Raw genomic sequence first — 15,764 nt, forward strand, 5'->3', positions numbered from 1 at the left:
TGAAAGACAAAGAGGAGAGGAAAGGGAATCCTGAGGGGGCAACAGGGGTGTTAGGCTGAGAGCCATGCGCATTCCAGATCATTCCACTGAAGACACTGGTACTCGCTGAGACCCCTCTGTGTCTTCTCGAATGTGTTACTTTTGTTTCCTAACTGATTTGCCACAGGATTCCTCAGCTGTGGTGAATTATGTGTCGTTTTTCCTGCCCAGAATCCCGGCTTTTGGAAACGGCACCCTGATTTCCTTTGGGGAACAGCTCCTCCCACTTGGGTCCGTGTGGGTTTTATGGTCACCTTGAAGTAGGCTTCTTTGTTCTGTGCAGTCATGTGTGGCTCCTCTTAGTTATAGAAATGCCAGGCAGACACTCATGGTCCTGGGGGAAGGGGGAAGGAGGGGCCAATGGCTGTCCCTCTTCCAATCCCGTGGAACACAGGTACAGGGTGGAGATGGACAGATCTGCACAGAAGCCACTGGTAACGGAGCATTCATTTGGGTGGTTCATTTGAGGGAGAATTCCCCGCCCCATGAGTCTAGCCGGCGGGCAGAGACCACCTCCCACTACAAAAGCTGAAATTCACTTCCCAGCCTCCCGTGTAGCTAGGTAACTGGCACGTGAGCTAGGCTTCTCCTATCAGACACGCCCTCTCAGGACAGCGTGGGCACTAATGACACAGGGAAGCAGGGACTGTATGGAGAGCATGGCAGCCACGAGCTGAATCCGGTTTCCAGTGGCAACATCAGGCCCAGATGCAGGGTCCAGCCCTGCTAGTATTAGTGGTGCCAGTGGCAGTGTCTGTACCCAGTGGAGGAAGAGTCATGTGGTTTTGGAAGTTGTTCCTAGCTGAGCGACCTCCAACCCTGGGTCTCTGGTCCTCAGAAAGACTCTGGAAGCTAGTCAACAAGCAACCTTTAAGAAATCCTTTCCTGCTTCAACTGGCCAGGTTTGGTTCCTGTAATCGAGCAGGGACAGTAAATGCAGAGCTGGCCACGAGGAAAAGGATGCAAGAACTGGTAAGGCTCTCCAGAACTCACGTCACCCATCTTTGACTGCAGCCTGACCCCTGGAGACCAATGAAGAACTTGAATCTCTTGCACGATTCCAAGGGAGGGAGAGATGGAGCCAGGAGAGAGATTCTAAACCTTCTGCTAAACTGGGCGACTGGGGGCTGTGGTGTGCATGGTAAAACGACACGTGACCTCTTTCGTGCACCAAGCTGGGGAAAAAGTTAAACCGCTCCCATTCAATAGTTTAATAAATACATCTTCAGAGGTGAATTTAAGGCACCTGTGGTTAGTTGAAGGAGGGAGGGGGGAAGGATGTGAAAATTTGGGGCAATGGAGCCTCCCCTGGCACTGAGGAAAGGATAAATCCATTGCCTACTCCACTCACTGGTTCTGGGGCTAAGTGATCTGGACATATGAGTTAAACTGGTCACCACAGGCCCTTCATGAAGAGTAGGGGCAGAGTGGTCCTGGGGTTCAAAGAGTCCCCGGTTCCTCCTGGCTGCAGTCCCTTCTACGCCAGCACACGCCACAAAGTCAGGCTTCCAGAAAGCTTCAGGCTTTAAAAGCACAGAGTCTGGTGAATTCCGGACATTCTGAGCCACTGCAGGGATAGCACCCGCCATGTCCCAGCGAGGAAAGCCTTCTGAAGGCTCTCCTGGAATTCAACTTATTTGTCCGTAGGTCGTTTTGAAATTTTCAGTGGAGAATCAGTGTCTTAATTCAGAGAAGCCAAGCATATACATTTAAAATGCCAACAAGCAAAAGCTCATTATTGCTATGCCAAGAAAGAGGCAGCCATCCCACGCAGAACCCCTCAGCTCTAAATTTACAACTGCAGACAACTTCTGAACTTCAAGTCCTCCTGCGAGGCTCAGGTTGGGGGCCCTGGCTGGAGGAATTTGGTTGTCTGGGGGGCTGCAATTGAAATGTTCTAAAACTGATTGTTCTGATGTTTTCACAACTCTGTGAATACACTAAAAGCCATTAACTTGTACGCTTTAAAAGGGTGGATTGGGGCTTCCCTGGTGGCGCAGTGGTTGAGAGTCCACCTGCCGACGCAGGGGACACAGGTTCGTGCCCCGGTCCGTGAAGATCCCACACGCCGCGGAGCAGCTGGGCCCGTGAGCCATGGCCGCTGGGCCTGTGCGTCCGGAGCCTATGCCCCGCAACGGGAGAGGCCGCAATAGTGAGAGGCCCGCATACCGCAAAAAAAAAAAAAAAAAAAGGGTGGATTGTACAGTATGTGAATTATATCTCCATAAAGCTGTTACCACATTACATAAAAGGAGCACAGAGAGGGCGGACTGGGTTTGACTCTCAGGCCTTCTGTGGACTGGGGGGGGTGTGAAGCTAGTTTCCTAACCTAGCTGAGCTTGGTTCCACTCTCTCTAAAGTGATAGGAAATAATCAAATTATACGTATCTCCCGGCCTCAACATGAAGAGGACATGAGAGGCCATCTGTGACACTGCCTGACCCATGGGTCACAGCCGGTAAGTGTGTGTGCTCTATCAAGCCCCTGTTATGCACCAGACCTTGGGGACACAGAGGCAAATGACACCTTGCTCCTACCTTCAAGGAGGAAGCAGTTTAGGGTGGGAGACAGGCAGTGACATTATAGCGTCATCAGTGCTGTGATTCAGAGACCAGACTATGCAGGTGAGATAGCTGGAGGGTGCAGAGAGGACAGATGTCACTCCTTAGACACACCTTCCCTGACCCCCAATCCCTACAGCCCCGTACTGTCTGCCTCATCACCCTCCTCGCTCTCTCCATGGCACCGTCAGAATGTATTCTTGTGCACTTTCTTGGGTGCTTCCTTCATGCCTGTTTCTCCACCGAGACTGGCAGCTCCATGAGAGCAGGGCCCTTGTCTGTCTTGGTCCCCAGTGGCCAGAACAGTGTCCTGTACTTGGTAGACACTCAATAAATATTTGCTGAATGAAAGAGAATATCAGGACGAGACTTGGAGGATGAGTAGGAATTAGCCAAGGGAAGAAGCCTGGGTCCTCCAGGCTGAGAGTGCCACAGCCAAAGCCACCTTTGGACTGGAGACTGTTCAGGGTAACGGGAGGGGATGGGAGGGGAAGTGGCAGGAGAGAAAGATGGAGACACAGGTGGGGCAGCCCCAAGAACAGACCTGGCCCTCACTGTGGAAGGAAGACTCTAACCACTACTGAGTCCCCCCTCTCTATCAACTCCAGTCTATGAAAACCCCCACAGATCCTGGTAGGAGTGCTGAGTGCAGCCCATGTGTTTCTATAGTAACCGTCACCATGGCACCAGAGGCCTGGATCCAACTTCCAGCATTGCTGAGGCCCAGAGCTCCTATCCCCCTCCCCCAGCAGCCTCCATCCCACAACCCAGAAAGGAGACACAGCTGGGCACCCACACTACGGGTGTGCAAGGAGGGCTGTGGCCAGATGTGGGACACAGGCTGTCAGGATTAAACATCAGATATTTCACAATAGATGTACCTGCCAAGGGCGGGTGCCGCCTGAGCCTTTACTAGCAATTTCAACTTGCATTGCTTTGCCCAGGCAGGGGATGGGGAGTCAGGTTTGAACACGCAGCAAGTAGCAGAGCAGACTGGCCTCCACGTGGGCTGGCAGAGTGGGGCGTGGAGCTCAGTAGGCCTGGAGAAACCCCAGTTCCCTCAGTTCCCAGTCCTGTGGCCTCACTGAGCATCGCTCTCCCATCCTGTACAGTGCAAAAGATAAACAATGATAGTAGCAGCCCATTTCAGATATCAGAGAAACAAGCACAGTGCCTTGTCCCTGATAGGTACTTGATAAATATTTAGTGAGCGAATTAGCAAATAATAATAAAAACTACTGTCATCTGTCAGTCAGCAAAGGTACAAGTCCCTATCTCCTTCTCTCTTCGCCTTCCTCCCTGCCCCATGTTCTATTCAAGCCCAATTCTGTCACATGAGCTTCCAGATCATCTGTTCTCCACCACACCCCAGCCTCTCGGAGGAGTAATCACAGGTTCCTGAGTCACAGACTTGAGTTCCAATCCAGCCACTGTGACTTGCTGGCCTTGTGATGCCAGGCAAGTTGAGTCATTTCTCAACTGCCTGCTTCCACTGGGATCCCTTTAGTTGTAAGACTCAGAAACCCAACCAGACTGGCTTCAGCCCAAAAGAGGCATGAGGTTGGGGCTCCAGATTTAGCACATAAAAATACAGAAATACAGGATGCTCAGTTAGATCTGAACTTCAGATAAACAGCTGATAATTTTTAGTATAGATAGGTCTCGAATATGTCATGGGGCATACTTAGAGAAAAAAAGAGTCACTGTTTATCTGAAATTCGAATTTAACTGGCCAACCTGTGTTTCATCTGGCGACCCTAGGTGGGGTGGGTACTTTTAACTCATGAAACAAGCTGGATCCAGAAGTTCGAGTAGCATCGTGAGGACTCTCTCTCCTCACGTTCCCATCTTGGCCTTTGCTTTCTGCAGCCTCACCAAACCTGGCTCTCCACGCCTGAGCTATTTTCGCTCTGGACTTCAGTTTCCTGGTCTGTGGGTTGAGGGGACTGGACCAGCCAGAGGCCGCAAATGCCAACGACCCCGGAATTTAGGCCAGGACTTTAAATAGCAACGGCAGCCCCGTTTGAAGGGGGCAGGAGCAACTCAGCTCTGGCCCCCTGTCGGGTAGAACGGCAGGCCCAGGACTGCCAATGCTCCACACTTTCCCAAAGAACAAGAAAGCTGAATAGAAATGGAAAACTCTCTCAGTTTCGAGGGGTGGTCCCCCAGCTGTGGCCTCTGGACTAGACGGCCCAGCCCTGTGACCTAGGGCAGGGCTCTCAGAGGCGTTCCCAGGAACCACCTGCCATAGACCCCTGAGGGGACTATTTAAAGTGCCTTCTCCAGCCCCACCCAGACTCTCGGGAGGCAGCACCCAGGAATCTGCATTTTAGCAAGCATCCCCAGATGGTGCTTACGTTCACTAAAATTTGAGGATTACAAATTCTGGATTTTCCATCTTAAGAGGAAACCAAGCTCTTCATTTTCAGCCATTACAGTGGGGGCAGGGGCACCTCCCCTTTAGCATGGTGGAGCACAGCAGGCGAAGGAACCCAAGCTTTGTCGAGCAGGAGCTCCTGCCACCCACCCATCTCTATGCCGGTCCCGTTGGTACAACCTGGAGGGCAGGGATCAGGATGGAGAACCTGAGACTCCAAGAGGGAGGTCACTTGGCCAAGGTCACAAGGCCATCAATGGAGGAGCTAGGGTTCAAAACCCAGTCTGCATGGCATCAGGGTACCCTGGGGAGCTTCCTACCAGGCCACACTCTCTCTCCCCAGGTGGGAACAGGAGAAAGGTAATCATGGCGTTGAGAGAAGGGAGCTCCTGTCCCCTCCTAATGAGCAGCTACCACCACCAGGGCAGAGCACCAGTCATCTGCGATGGGAGGAGGACACGGCAGTGTCCTGAGGAGGGGGAAGGAGGATGAGTGGCTCTGATAAGAGCAGATGGCTCCTGGGGACAGGACAGCAGCTGCCACAGACATCAGTTCTGATGAACTCCCATGGCCCTTAGCTGCCCACGGCACCTCACAGAAACAGGGATAGTGGCCTGCCCCGCCCCTGACCTTCACCGCCCAGCCCTCAGGCCCACTTCCCACCAAGTTCAGCTTGAGCTACGTGCAATCACTGCAAAGTCTTCAACCACAGGATGCCCATGCAACGGGCAGCTGCGCTTTGCCGTGGGCTCCATCTCTGGCTCCGTTTACCTGGAGCAGTGCACGTGCTCATCATCTGGCCATGGTTTAGTAAGGTGCAAATTCAGAGTGAACATTCATTGAGCACCTGCTGCATGCTCTGTGCCGTGCTCACTGCAAATGACTGGAATTGGGGGTGCACTTCTCTAACAGAACAGAAAGCCTCACTGCCTCCTAAGTGCTATGGGGATAGAGCAGGGAGAGAGGTAACTGTCACCTGGGATGGAACCAGGGAAAATCTGGTGAAGGAAGTGGCCCCGGAGCCAGGATGGGAAAGGTGTGTTGGATCCAAGCCGCACAGAGGTGAGAAGGCAGGGGCATTCTCTGTGTGCAAAGCAATGGAAGCAGGTTCCAGTCCTGCCAAGTCTGCCTCCCTCACACTTCCTGTCTGTTCCCTTAAACCCAGGGCTTCTCAAACTTCAGTTACTCGTGGAAACCCTCTGCATGCTTGCCATATCCACGTGGGACCTGGGCTCTTAGTTATGTCACATTTTCCTGAAATCAACTCACCGATTTCTATTTTATAAAATGGTATGTTAAGAAGAATCTTTCTCTCATGGTAGCAATTGGAAAATAGGTTTCAACTTGCTGTAGATAGACGATCATCATAAAAATAAGAACACTGAAAACAAGATAACGTTCCTGAAACCCAGCCAGGTTCTGCAACTCGGGGAGCTGCTAAGTCTGCAGCCTGCTCTCTCGTTGTCGTTAAAAAGAGAGAAGAGCTACTGTTAGGGAGGCGTTAGGGACACCCCAGCACCAGCCTGAGAGCTTCTTGATATAATCAGGGCTGAGAGATGCTCTCTCTGATGCTTTGTCTGCGTCCCTCACTACAGGAACCCTAGATACTACTAGTGTCCCCAACACTTGGGGAAACTCTGTCCTAACCAAAATCTGAGCCAAACCCCAACCATCCACGTGTCTCCACCATTCCCGGCAGCTGTTGGTTTGTAACTACGCTCTTTGGAGACCTCGAGCTCCATGGCTGTACCTGGGGCCTGCCGCGATGGGTGAGCACTTTGCATAACAGCGATAACCGCAACCCTCGCGACGGTAGTAACAACCACCGTCAGAGCGGACGTTTATACAGCTTTTATCATGCACCAGGCACTGTTCTAAGCATTTACACATATTAAATTACTTCCTCCTCACAAAAACATTGATGACGATGGTGCCATTACTAGTCCCATTTTATGGATGAGAAATTGGAAGCACAGAAAGGTTAAATACCTGCCCAAGAGCAATCCTTATCCTTTGTACATGTGGGATTCCCAATTTTTCGATTCATTCTTTCATCCAGCCATTCAACAGATATGCATTGAGTATCTTCTGTGGTTCCTTTGAAGCAACGCTTATTTTTAAATGAAACTTGCTGTTTCCAGCTCCCTGCATCCTCAAATGGCCTTCCGATTGCCTCTGGGGCTGTGCCATGGTACACTGCCCAGGTGGCCCATCAGGACCCAGGCACTCGTCCCTCTGGCTTCCAGCGCTGGCGGCTGCTGGTGGCCCTCACTGAGTCCTTCGCTGGGAACTGCACTAGACCACAGAGAACTGCATGGATGTCGGTTCTAGTCATTCACCCGGGGGCAGCCGGCAAGCAGGGACTGACCATTATGGGGGAACAAAACTGAAACCCCTTGATTCAATTCAGAACAACTCTGCGGGGCCACCAAAGCTCCCCGGGGGATGGGCTGAGGCCTCTGTTGCAGCTGCACCCCAGCCCACCTTCTCTGGCTAGCCTCGCTCCACTCCCGCCCTCACAGGTGTGGTTCCCAAGCCTGCTCCCCCAAAGCCCCTCTCTCTCACAGTCTGTTGCCTGAGAAACTCCACCTAAGACGCCGTCCAAAAGCATTTGTCCCCAACCAGCGTTGCAACCAGCCCTGTCTCCCCAGCGGTCCCACCCCAAGAAGACCCAAGCAAAGGGAGCACGGGTGCATCCGACCTTCTCCAAGGGCCCTGGCGGCACTGAAGCCCCAGGGTCACCCTCAACCTCCACAAGCCAACTTTGGAGGTGGTTGGATTTCTTTATTTATATGTCTTAGTACATTAGCTAATTAGCTTTGTTCCCAGGCCCCATTGGGATCCACTTGATCCCATCAAGTGGATCGTGGCCTTGACTCTGATGACAGGCAGCTGCTCAGGCCACTGGGGAAGATGCACTCTTCCAGGCCCATGGGGAGCAGCCCAGAGAAGGAGAAAAGGAGAGAGGAGATTGGACGGCTGGGTGTCAGGGAACAGTCACCGCTCCCCCACCTCTTTCTGCCTTTGAGCAAGGAGAGCGGAATCAGCATTTCCCCTCCTGCAGAAGGCGATATCCCAAGCCAGGCCCGAGGAAGGCCCTAGTGCTACGTGGTCCACCTTTACTCTTCTTAAGTGCCCTCTTTAAAAAATAGCCTACAACTGCCTCAGCCTGACCCTAACATGTCTTACATTTAGTTGTAAATTACTGTCTCAGCAACTCTGCAGGCTTCCCAATCTGGCCTAAACCAGCGAGATAAAGGCCGAAAACAATGAATTAGAACCTGCAGTCTGCAGAGGCGAGTTGGGATGTGGATGTGAGGCTCATGGGTAATCCTACTTAGCATAAATTGGGCAGCAGAACTTGGTTTGAGGAGCTCCAAGGTCACCACGTCCAGCCCTGCTTAGAGTCACAGGAGGGAGGACCATGCAGTCTAGACACTGTCCTTCAAAGAACAGAGAAACAGAGTGACATGGGGACCAGGCGGCCTGGCTTGCCATCACCCCAAAGGCCTGGGCTCCACACCTATTTAATGAACACCTACTATATGCCAGGCCATGAGGCAGCATCTCTCAAAAATCTTTGGTCTTGGGGCTTCCCTGGTGGTGCAGTGGTTGAGAGTCCACCGGCCGATGCAGGGGACATGGGTTCGTGCCCCGGTCCGGGAAGATCCCACATGCTGCAGAGCAGCTGGGCCCGTGAGCCAAGGCCGCTGAGCCTGCGCGTCCGGAGCCTGTGCTCCGCAATGGGAGAGGCCACAACAGTGAGAGGCCCGCGTACCGCAAAAAAAAAAAAAAAAAAAAAAAAAAATTCAAATTCATTAGTATCACTATAGTTCTCATCAGAGACTGTTTCATGAGAAGATGTCAAGCTCAGAGTGGCAGATAAAGTTTTCCAAACTTCTAATTTTCACTTAACAGCTTGAATTTTATCACTGGTGACAAATACTGCCTGTTGCTTTCATTAAAGTGACAGGCTCACTTTGTTCATTTTGAGAAAATATCTGCCCAATTTGAAAACCCTGGTGTGTCAGCTGTTCTTTCAAGTAAAAATGATGTGCCATTAAAAAAGTGACCGATCCAGTGGACAATTCAATTACACGTGTTTTTCTTGACTTACCTTCAACAACCAGTGTGCTTTGGTATGCGGCAGAAGTGCTTTCTATGTAGCTTTCTTTTTTTTTTTTTTTTAAAACACAGATCATTAAAAAGACAGGTACTCAAGGGAGGAGATTCTAAAGTTAATCATTTTACTGCTTCATTTAGAACATTCTTAAGTGAAACTGGTATATGTTGTGATAGTGAAGGACACAATGATTCCTTGTACACTTTGGTGCTGCTCCTTGATTTGTACTAAGATGCCAGCAGTTTTACTCACCACCAGTCCAGATATCAACAGATGAAAAATGCAAACAATGCCCCCAGAGTTATACGAAAACAGTTTTAACCTCAAGAACCTGCTAAAAGAGTCTGGGGAATCCCTAGGAGTCTGCAGACCTGCTTTTGGAAACAGGTACAAAAAGAAAATAAACAAGAGAGTTCATATTATTAATAAATAATATTGGCCACCATCATGGAACACCTACTATACACCTTACACTTTACATACATTATCATATCTAATGGTCTCCCAAAACCTCTGAAATGCAGGTAAGTATCCGCTTTGCTTGGAGAAGTTGGGTAACGTCCTCAAGGACAACAGAGCAAATTTGTGAGCAAGATCAAGATTAAAGCCGACTGACTCCAAGGTCACTTTTGTTCTTTCTATTCCTTCCCTAAGCCAAGAGGAAGAGCAGTATCCTGGGCCTCCAGTGCTCCAAACTTCAGCTGCATCTACAGTTGACCAAAAAGACCCAGTCCCTTCCACTCGGCATTCAAGGCCTCCCAATCCAGCTCCACGTCCCTTTCCTAGCCCTGCCTGCCATGAATCCTAAGTCCAGCCACACTAGGATCCTTTCATCCAGACTTGCTTCGGGCTTTTCCTGAGCAGTGACCTCCACCAGAAGTCCCTTCCCCTTCCATCTTGATCAACTGTTGGAATCCTACCAATCTCTTCGGGCTCAGACAACCTCTCCTTTCTAATTGTCTGCATCTCTTATTTGCGTTCATGTCATGCACCATGGTCTGCCTACAGCTACTGATCGATTCATTTATCCACTCCTCGAACTCATGACCCATCACTGGACTGCAGGCTCTTTGATGGCTGGGACCACACGGTCTAAGAATATTATCTCTCGGTTCTTGCACTTGCTCTTTGAGCCTCCTGCCTCCCCCTCTGTAAAATCGATATTAGCACCCTACCTCATAGAGCTGTGGTGAGGATTAAATGCATTAATGTATGTCAAGTGCCTAGAAAACTGCCTGGCACATAGGAAGGACTCAATCAGTGTGAGCCTGCTTCTGTTGTTATCATAATAATAACTACTGCCGTCAAATATCATTAAGGGAGTGGGGGTGAGCACCTTCTTGTTCTTATCAGTTTCATGGCCCACTTTCCATAATAAGGGCAGGCTCCGGTAACACGATGCATTTTAAGCCGGTCTAGAAGCGTGAAATATGTCCCGATATCTATTACTTTGATTTCCTGCAAGCAGTTCTATTCCTGGGGACTTATTCCAGTTGGGTCCCTCTGTTCTGTTCCTCACGCCTGCCAAACCTCCATGGACCTGAGAAGTCTGAAAATAACTGAGCCAGGCCCTCCAGGCGAGTCGCAGAGAAGGCCCAGGGCACTCAGGGCCCTCATTAAAAAAACTTCAGTGGGTTGGCTTTGTATCAGCTGAGCCGCCTTCCTTTTCAGTTCGACCAACTACCCTCTCTGGGATCCAAGCCCTTCAGTCCCGCTGGGCACCCCGAACCAGAAAGATAATCAGTGCCTTGAACTTTGATCTCTGCTGCTGTCACTCTGATCAGCAGGTGAGGAGAACTCTCCAGTCCCTGGGCCCTGCCCCGCCTGAAGCAGGCTGGCGGGGTGTTGTCAGTGTGCTGGGTTTGTTTTTAAGGTCAGTGAACAAAGTGCCCTAGAATGCGAGCTGCTCAGGTTTGGTTACTCTGTTCTCCCAGATACGATGAGCTCTTGGGATTGTGTGAATTCTGAGGAGGGCAGGATGTGTGCATGAGCTCCAAAGGGCAACACGAGCAATCAGTTACATCCGGGCTCCCGAGTCCTATTTCCAAACATGCTTCCGGCCTGCAGATACTGTTATTAGAGATGGTGAGCCACTCCGTGCAAAGACCTGATGCCATTTCCAACTCGTTTCATCATCTTTCTAAGGCTGGTACAAAAGTTCTGCCCGATGCCACGGAGGGTACCATTTCTGTGGCCTTGGATCAGCCGCGGTCACCATAGCTAGCACTTTCTATACTCCAGCCACTGGGTGCAACTCATCACCTGCATTGTCTAGTTTCACGCTGAGCACGGCCCTGGGGGGAGTCTGGATACCTCTGTTTGACAGATGAGGAAAGCGCACCTCCCAGTGGATAAGTCACTCGCCCAAAGATACCTCTCCTTGACCCAGGAACCAGGAACCAAGGCCAGCGTGGTCAGCTCCATGGTGTGAGGGCTTTCGCTCTGGGGGCCCTGGCTGGTTCTCTTTGCCATCCATCACGCTTAGCTGAAATGAAACTGGGGAAACGTTGGAACTGGTATTTTGGGAGAGTCTTCACCTGCACCAGGACCCATGCATTATCTTATTTCCTCCTGTAAACAGCTTTGCGAGGTGGGGATTATCACCCTCAGGTTAGAGGAGAGGACTGGGGGGCTCAACTTGTCAACTGGCTTGCCTAGGTCCACAGTCAGAGCAGGATCCAGACTCAAGTCAGTGTGAGCTCAGAGCCCAAGCCCTTCCTGCCACGTTCATTGCTCCCGCTGTACTAGGACGTCTGGTTCTCCTGGGAGAGCCGAGGGAAACCTCTCCCGGACAATGGGCACAGCTGACAGTGCTGGTCACTGTCAGTGAGAGGAAAGGGGAGAGGAAAGCCCGATACCAAAAAGATTTGGGGGTAGGGGACTGCAGTGCAGGGGAGGACTGTTAGGAAACAAGAAGGCAGGTCCCCGCAGTGTAGGAACAGGGAGTCTAGAGACAGACAAGTGGGTTCTATGACCATACCTGTTCCTTCCACCAGAATCAGGAGTGCCTAGCCCTTCAATTCCAGACCCTTCCAACTTCAGAACTCAGTTTAAGCACCACATTGTCTACAGAGCCTTCCTCCAACCCACAGTGACCCCAATCTCTGCTAGCATCTCATGTCTGTGCCTCTCGCTCTGTCTTTCAATTATGTACATACTGTGATCTGTCTCGAGTGTCCTGAGACAGAAAGTCCCCATCAGATAGGAGGTTCCCATTGAGATAGGAAGTTATTAAGAAGGAGGATATTGTCCTATTCATTCCTTTTTTTATTCCTCACAGAACCCAGAAGACTGGCATAAACAAATATATGCGCAAATACATGTGGTATTGAACCATTCCCATTTTACAGAGAAAAACAGAGGAACTCCTATAAATTAGGTCAGCAGCTCCACAGTTATCTGATTTTCCTCTAACACTAAATCTCCTAATTGCTACTATACCCCAAATCAAAGCCAAATAAATGTGGATTGATTTTAAAAGGAGGAGAGGGAAGAGAGGCAGAAGGGGGTATGGGAGAAGAGGTGGAGGAAGGGGAGAAAGATAAGGGGGAGGAGGGGAGAGAAAATGAGGAGGGAGGAAGAAGAGGAGGAAAAGGAGGAGGAGGAGTGGGAGGAGATGAGTGGGGGGAGGAGGAGGGAGGAGGAGATGAGTGGGGGGAGGAGGAGATGAGTGGGGGGAGGAGGAGATAAGTGGGGGGAGGAGGAGATGAGTGGGGGGAGGAGGAGATGAGTGGGGGGAGGAGGAGATGAGTGGGAGGAGGAGGAGGAGGAGGAGATGAGTGGGGGGAGGAGGAGATAAGTGGGCGGAGGAGGAGATGAGTGGGGGGAGGAGGAGATAAGTGGGGGGAGGAGGAGATGAGTGGGGGAGGAGGAGGAGAAGGAGATGAGTGGGGGGAGGAGGAGATAAGTGGGGGGAGGAGGAGGAGGAGATGAGTGGCAGGAGGAGGAGGGGGAGGAGATGAGGGGGAGGAGGAGGGGGAAGAGGGGGAGGAGATGAGTGGGGGGAGGGGGAAGGAGATGAGTGGGGGGGAGGAGGAGGAAGAGGGTTTTGCACTGGAATAGGACACAGCTTCAAACAGAAATGGGTACAAAATGAGACTAGAGACAGAAATAGCACGCCTCTCAAGCATGAATTCTATTCTGCCCAATCTAAAAAGAGATTTTTCTGCCATGCAAACCTCCCCTTCTGCGCCTGCTTCACGGAGATGTAGGCATAACTGACTTCGTCGACTGTGGAAACCTAACCCACCGTAGAATGAAGTACATTCGGAACTCTGTCGGGTTAATCTCGACAGAAATCTGGCAACAAGGTCAATTCTTGAAGCAAAACAAAACAGACAAGTGGGAATTTGCGGCCTGGCCATGCCTCACGTGGCACGGCGCACGCAGGCCCTGTGAGGTGCTCCAAGGGGCGGGCAGGCAGGAGCACTTTACTTCTAGTTAACATTTAACATCCTGGGGACCCCCAGTGCCCCCCACAGAGCCTGACACAGGAGATGCTCCACAAACCTCTCACCTGTTCCCATCTCTGAGTTTACGAACACAGTCAATGACTGTCAAATTTAACCACTTTCATTAACACCAGGATTCGCCGGCTAATCTCAATACTGGCCACATTTCAGACTTTCTCAACAACATGGTTTTCATATTTATTCATTCTGGCAGTATTATTAGTAATGAACTTCACAGATGATACGGGCATTCTGGGTATTTATATGTGGCTGGCACCTTACCTAAGCCTTCATACCTGGACCATTAGATCAGTTTTGACCAAACTGTAACATATGCTGTATGTCTTGCTCTTGTGTTTTCTCTCACTTACTGTGTTCAGAATTACGTATTTGTAGGTTTCCTTGTTTTGTGTGTCTTCACCCCCTTAAAAATACTGATGTCTGTGAAAACCAGAATCATTTGTATTTTGTTCACCAGGTAGTTCCCCATGTATAGTATATAACATGGCACTAATATAATGCATGGCACGTGGCAGGTACTTAACAAACATTTACTGAATGAATAAATGAATGGCGCTGGGTTAAATGTCTCTTAGCTCCTTTTGACAGGAAGAGCCTCACGCTCCATATCACCAGAGGGTCCTTGGTGCCTGACCCCAAGCAGGCAGCCCTTTGTGAATTGGCTGGTCACGCCAACGTCTGTTGGGACCCCAGATCCAACATCCAGGGTGGCTGCAGGTCCTCTGTTTGCACAGCTGGGACCAAGGAAGGCTTGGTCATGGGAGGTGATCTCAGGTTGGGGGCCTGGAGGATGGGCCCACCGTGGAGCTTGCTTGACCACTGCCCCAATCAGGACCCAGCTGGGGAAGGATATCTCCGATTCCAGCAGGACTACCTGCACCCCTGGCAGCCAGCACCAGTGTGTGCTCCACACGCTAAGAGCAGCAGGAGGGCCTGGTGGCAGACAGGAAAGCATATTCACCCCCTCCACCCAGGCGCGACCCCCAAGGTCAGGGAGACATGTACTGTGAGAAGGTGGGCCACACATAATAATGGCGGAGCTACACCTCTCTTCTGAACGATCTGTCCTTTAATGCAGTCACAGCAGGTGTAGGGCAAAGAGGGGGCCAGAGCAGGCCTCCAGGGAGACATTGGTGAAAGCACTCCGCCCTCAGTACGTGTTCTGGACTCTGGGCGCAGCCCCAGTCCTCCGGGCAGCCTTTCTATGAAATGAGCTCTCCCAGGGCTTCCCAGAAACCATCTGCTACCCCCACCCTGCTGCTCCATCAACCTTGGCCACACGTGCCCCCTAACCAGTCCTGTACCCACCTCCAAGCCTTTGAACTATTGCTTCCTTCCCAGGTCCCTCTTCCCTCCGGCCCAAGCATGGCCACTCCTTGTTATTGAGATCTCGGTTCAAATACTGCCCCGCAAGAGAAGCTTTCCCTGACCACCTACTGATCTGGACCCCAAATGATTTTGATCTTGACTTTGCTTGTTTGTTTCTTGTTGGCTTATGAGCTTCAAGAACTGAGCTCAGGCCACCTTTCACTTACTCTTTTAGCCCAAACCCCAGCACGAGGCAGCATGTAGAAGGCGCTCAATAAATACTGATATTTGTATGAACAAATGAGAGACTGACTGAGTGAATGCACGTGCTCAGTTAAACAGCAAGAACCAGCCCAGCTTCCCGGGGTCCCTTCGATGCCAGGCCTGTCCAGTAAGGAGACTAATCCCAAGATCCGTGGATAATGAGGCAGAAGCTCTTGAGACGAGTCTCCCTATCTTGGGAGGGGCTCTGGGTCTAGGCCTGGTTAACTTTTTCTTCTTATTGAGCACTGACTATACAGCAAGCAGACATGCAGGCCTTTGTTTAATTCACAGCCTCCCTCTGCGTGGTCACCATGGTGATTCCCATGTCAGAGATAAGGAGACACGCTTGAGGATGTTAAGCAACTTGTTCAAGGTCTCTTGGCTATGAAGTCACAGACCTCACCCGGCCTGGCCCTGAGGAGCCAGTGCTTTGATACCTCTCTCTCCTGCTTCCCCGCAAATCCCCACGTCAGTCTGCAAGTCCACACCCCGGGGGGATGAGGCAGGAACAAGAAATCTCTGAATGAAGCCGTTCCTACTCCTTTACCCAACAAGCACCTGCCAGGCCTTTGCTCTGTGTGGGTCCCAAAGCCAAGGGCTGGGGACACAGAGCCACGAGG

At 51.1% G+C, this 15,764-nt stretch overlaps 1 long non-coding RNA gene across 1 annotated transcript in view; it reads right to left on the reverse strand.

The window, feature by feature from the left end:
• LOC116751876 overlaps positions 1 to 15,764 on the reverse strand; it is a 64,574-nt gene that overhangs the window by 37,720 nt on the left and 11,090 nt on the right. The gene's annotated exons all lie outside the window — the stretch shown is intronic.

Source organism: Phocoena sinus, chromosome 3 (assembly GCF_008692025.1).
Source record: "Phocoena sinus isolate mPhoSin1 chromosome 3, mPhoSin1.pri, whole genome shotgun sequence".
NCBI lineage: Eukaryota > Metazoa > Chordata > Mammalia > Artiodactyla > Phocoenidae > Phocoena > Phocoena sinus.